At 48.3% G+C, this 5,720-nt stretch overlaps 1 pseudogene; it reads right to left on the bottom strand.

Moving 5' to 3' along the window:
• Nucleotides 1–569: 569 nt before the first annotated feature.
• Nucleotides 570–5,190, bottom strand: LOC135530303 (tyrosine-protein phosphatase non-receptor type 11-like; annotated as a pseudogene).
• Between the last annotated feature and the right edge of the window lie 530 nt (nucleotides 5,191–5,720).

Raw genomic sequence — 5,720 nt, forward strand, 5'->3', positions numbered from 1 at the left:
GTCCACTCCTACAGAGAGAAGAGGTTAGACTAGGAACGTCTGTCACAGTCCACTCCTACAGAGAGAAGAGGTTAGACTAGGAACGTCTGTCACAGTCCACTCCTACAGAGAGAAGAGGTTAGACTAGGAGAACGTCTATGTCACAGTCCACTCCTACAGAGAGAAGAGGTGAGACTAGGAACGTCTATGTCACAGTCCACTCCTACAGAGAGAAGAGGTTAGACTAGGAACGTCTGCATCACAGTCCACTCCTACAGAGAGAAGAGGTTAGACTAGGAACATCTGCATCACAGTCCACTCCTACAGAGAGAAGAGGTTAGACTAGGAACGTCTGCATCACAGTCCACTCCTACAGAGAGAAGAGGTTAGACTAGGAACGTCTGCATCACAGTCCACTCCTACAGAGAGAAGAGGTTAGACTAGGAACGTCTGTCACAGTCCACTCCTACAGAGAGAAGAGGTTAGACTAGGAACGTCTGCATCACAGTCCACTCCTACAGAGAGAAGAGGTTAGACTAGGAACGTCTGTCACAGTCCACTCCTACAGAGAGAAGAGGTTAGACTAGGAACGTCTATGTCACAGTCCACTCCTACAGAGAGAAGAGGTTAGACTAGGAACGTCTGCATCACAGTCCACTCCTACAGAGAGAAGAGGTTAGACTAGGAACGTCTGTATCACAGTCCACTCCTACAGAGAGAAGAGGTTAGACTAGGAACGTCTGTATCACAGTCCACTCCTACAGAGAGAAGAGGTTAGACTAGGAACATCTGTATCACAGTCCACTCCTACAGAGAGAAGAGGTTAGACTAGGAACGTCTGTATCACAGTCCACTCCTACAGAGAGAAGAGGTTAGACTAGGAACATCTGTATCACAGTCCACTCCTACAGAGAGAAGAGGTTAGACTAGGAACGTCTGCATCACAGTCCACTCCTACAGAGAGAAGAGGTTAGACTAGGAACGTCTGCATCACAGTCCACTCCTACAGAGAGAAGAGGTTATGACTAGGAACGCCTGCATCACAGTCCACTCCTACAGAGACAGAAGAGGTTAGACTAGGAACGTCTGCATCACAGTCCACTCCTACAGAGAGAAGAGGTTAGACTAGGAACATCTGTATCACAGTCCACTCCTACAGAGAGAAGAGGTTAGACTAGGAACGTCTGCATCACAGTCCACTCCTACAGAGACAGAAGAGGTTAGACTAGGAACGTCTGCATCACAGTCCACTCCTACAGAGAGAAGAGGTTAGACTAGGAACGTCTGTATCACAGTCCACTCCTACAGAGAGAAGAGGTTAGACTAGGAACGTCTGTATCACAGTCCACTCCTACAGAGAGAAGAGGTTAGACTAGGAACGTCTGTCACAGTCCACTCCTACAGAGAGAAGAGGTTAGACTAGGAACGTCTGTATCACAGTCCACTCCTACAGAGAGAAGAGGTTAGACTAGGAACGTCTGTCACAGTCCACTCCTACAGAGAGAAGAGGTTAGACTAGGAACGTCTGTCACAGTCCACTCCTACAGAGAGAAGAGGTTAGACTAGGAACGTCTGTATCACAGTCCACTCCTACAGAGAGAAGAGGTTAGACTAGGAAGGTCTGCATCACAGTCCACTCCTACAGAGAGAAGAGGTTAGACTAGGAACGTCTGTCACAGTCCACTCCTACAGAGAGAAGAGGTTAGACTAGGAAGGTCTATGTCACAGTCCACTCCTACAGAGAGAAGAGGTTAGACTAGGAACGTCTGTATCACAGTCCACTCCTACAGAGAGAAGAGGTTAGACTAGGAACGTCTGTCACAGTCCACTCCTACAGAGAGAAGAGGTTAGACTAGGAACGTCTGTCACAGTCCACTCCTACAGAGAGAAGAGGTTAGACTAGGAACGTCTGTATCACAGTCCACTCCTACAGAGAGAAGAGGTTAGACTAGGAACGTCTGTATCACAGTCCACTCCTACAGAGAGAAGAGGTTAGACTAGGAACGTCTGCATCACAGTCCACTCCTACAGAGAGAAGAGGTTAGACTAGGAACGTCTGTATCACAGTCCACTCCTACAGAGAGAAGAGGTTAGACTAGGAACGTCTGTCACAGTCCACTCCTACAGAGAGAAGAGGTTAGACTAGGAACGTCTGTATCACAGTCCACTCCTACAGAGAGAAGAGGTGAGACTAGGAACGTCTGCATCACAGTCCACTCCTACAGAGAGAAGAGGTTAGACTAGGAACGTCTGTATCACAGTCCACTCCTACAGAGACAGAAGAGGTTAGACTATAGACACATATACCCTTGGGGTCTGAACAAGGCAGAAGCTTTCTTTATGGAAATGATCTCATGTAGCAGAAATAGATGAAGTATTTGCACTCACCTTTTTCCCTGATGACGTCAATGAGGATGTCAATCACTATGAACGTTCCTGTCCGTCCAATACCAGCACTGGAGAGAGAGAGAGGGAATTAAGAGAGCAACATTACATATAACTGGCTGTGTGTGTGTGTGTGTGTGTGTGTGTGTACCTGCAGTGCACCACTATGGGCCCAGCCTCTAGAATGCTCTCCTGTTTGAGGTTGACCTCCTCTAGGAAGTCCAGAACACCCCCGGGGTCTGTAGGGACCCCATGGTCCGGCCACGCTCTGAAATGGTACTGCCACACTGTCCGCTCTGTGTTACCCTGAAACACACACACATTTTGAAGTAGCATGCATGCTCACATACACAGCTAAGGACACACTTGCCAAAAAAACACCAAAAACAGTCCCTCCTCTTACCTGTCCGACCTTGGACAGTTTGAGTTCTCGTAGGATGTAGTCGTGAGCTGGACGTCTCTTTGACGTTGCGGACACGCATGATTCCATACTCCTTCAGAGATGACATGTCTGGCCAGTACTTCACACACTTACTCTGTGGGGAGACAAAGTATCTCAATTGACGTGCACACTTCTGCCCCAAAGCCACAGCAGCAGTTCACACTGAAACCTATGAAGAAGCTCTCCTGGGTTTCAGAGATGCACAAAATGGAGAACCACAACAGCAGTCAGCCAGTTACCTTTCCCTCTCCACCTCCTTGGTGGTCATGACGATGACCCGAGAGTTCTCCTGGAAGACCATCCTCCAGAAGTCACTGATGGTGTTCTGTAGACAGCCCTGCGTGGCGATGTACGACTTCTTCAGCTTGGTGCTGTTACACTTCCACTCCAACTCCGGCTAGAGAGAAAGAACAGTTCCACAGAGACAGGCGCTGGATGTAGTAGTGTGTAGAAGAAAGCAGACTTAAGTGCAACGCAAGCAAAGTAACATACAGCAATTGTCTTAGCAGACCACATCACGCACTCAATGAATGAAAGCGACAAGACAAACAGTAAGCTTGCGTATTCATTTGTATTTCGTAGAGCTGTCACATACAGGAAATTGCAGATTGTGCTTGAAATAGAGCTGTACGCAAGTGTGTGGAGTTTACAGTGAGGTTATTTCGATACCATATTGTGTGTGTCTGACAGGTGTGTGTGTGTCCTGAGAATGAAGTGAATTTACCATGATGTCAGTTACTACCATGATGAGATTGGCGTTAATATAGTCCGAGCCAGCCTCAGATCCATCCCCATCATTCAGCACCACACGAGTGTGATCAACTAGAGAGGGAAAGAGAGAGAAAGAGAGAAGAGTCATGATTAAAATCAGACCAAAATCAGGGGGGTATGATAGGGTATGATGATGATGATAGGGTATGATGCGTGTGTTCTCTCACAGGGCAGGATGTTCTTGTATCGGTTCTTGTTCTTGTTTTCAGCTCTCTGCCCCTCCTTACGGCTGTAGAGAAGCTTACACTCCTGCTGCTGCAACGTCTGGGCGGGACAAAGGAAAAGGGATACTTGTTAAAGTCTATGGGTATCTGCTAGCATGCTAGCAGATACCCATAGAACTCCAGTCATTGCGCTAATGCTAGTTAGCAATTGCGCAAGGTAACAACTTCCTTCAAGCTGCACACAGAGACATAAATATTGTATCCATGAGTTCATCCGACTCTGTGGAAGTAGATAAAGGGCATCATTGTCAAAATCCCAAAGTATCCCTTTAAAAATGTATCCTCAACGTATTGCTTTAATCCATTTCAATAATTCAGATGTGGAGCGTGGCTCGGTTATTGGGAGACAGACAGATGACATGTGAGAATGGAGCTAGAGCATGTACAACGGTATAAAAACTCTTCCTGACATAAGAACAACACTACATTAAATACTTATTTTGAAACGCAATGGAGCGTCTCTTACCTCAAACTCTTCCCAGAAGCCCTGTTTGACCTTGTCCGTGGCCTCGGCCAGTTTACTGAGCTCTCTCACTCTGCTCTCTATCTCTGCTGCATTGATACGCGTGGTGTTCAGGGGCTGGGAGAGACGCATGCAAGTTTAGAAACAAGAAATCTATGGATTATTAAAGCTTCTGAAACACAAAAAGGGCATAAATGATCAAGATCAGGGGAATGACATGTAGCTTGCTGACAAGAGAGAGAGCAGGCTGAAGAGCGACCTGTTTGAGTTGCAGCACCGTGCCCAGTGTCTCCACCATGGGATTCTTCTTATAGTGCTCCACCAGGTCTGTCAGAGAGTCAAACTTCTCTCCTCCACCAACGTCATACTTTAGGTCATGCTGAGAAACACACACAATGTGGACCGTCCCTTCACCCACAGAGATATGTGAGAGGCTCTTTGACTATTTTAAATATCATGTAGTGTATCTGTGGTCATAAGCCACATCTTTAGCTCGAGGGAGGGGAGGGAAGGAGGAAGGGAGGGAGGGAGGGAGGGAAGAAGGGAGGGAGGGAGGGAGGGAGGGAGGGAGGGAGGGAGGGAGGGAGGGAGGGAGGGAGGGAGGGAAGAAGGGAGGGAGGGAGGGAAGAAGGGAAGAAGGGAGGGAAGAAGGGAGGGAGGGAGGGAGGGAGGGAAGAAGGGAGGGAGGGGTGTAAAAAAAAAAAGGACAAAAAAAAGGAAATAATCCTTTACCTGGCAGCGGATCATGACATGTGTCACCTTGGGCTTGTTGTCGCTGCTGTCCGTCTTGTCGTCGCCGGTGCGGACGGACAGAACAAAGTCTCCAGGGTGGCTCTGGCTCTCTCTGACCAGGAAACTACCGTTCTTTCCCTTCTCTGTCAGCAGCTTCTCAGCCTCCTCGGCCTGACAGGTGACCATGGAACCACCTGGGACACACACACAGTTTATAGAACTCCACTGACATAGCCATCAAATCCACTGGATTGGTGGCTAAAGCAGAAGACGGACTGACACTCAGGCTAGAGAGGTACACACACAGACAAGCAGAGACGGACTGACACTCAGGCTAGAGAGGTATACACACAGACAAGCTAGAGACGGACTGGACACTCAGGCTAGAGAGGTACACACACAGACAAGCAGAGACGGACTGACACTCAGGCTAGAGAGGTATACACACAGACAAGCAGAGACGGACTGACACGCAGGCTAGAGAGGTACACACACAGACAAGCAGAGACGGACTGACACTCAGGCTAGAGAGGTACACACACAGACAAGCAGAGACGGACTGACACTCAGGCTAGAGAGGTACACACACAGACAAGCAGAGACGGACTGACACTCAGGCTAGAGAGGTACACACACAGACAAGCAGAGACGGACTGACACTCAGGCTAGAGAGGTACACACACAGACAAGCAGAGACGGACTGACACTCAGGCTAGAGAGGTAT

This window comes from Oncorhynchus masou, unplaced genomic scaffold, assembly GCF_036934945.1.
Source record: "Oncorhynchus masou masou isolate Uvic2021 unplaced genomic scaffold, UVic_Omas_1.1 unplaced_scaffold_13199, whole genome shotgun sequence".
Lineage (NCBI taxonomy): Eukaryota > Metazoa > Chordata > Actinopteri > Salmoniformes > Salmonidae > Oncorhynchus > Oncorhynchus masou.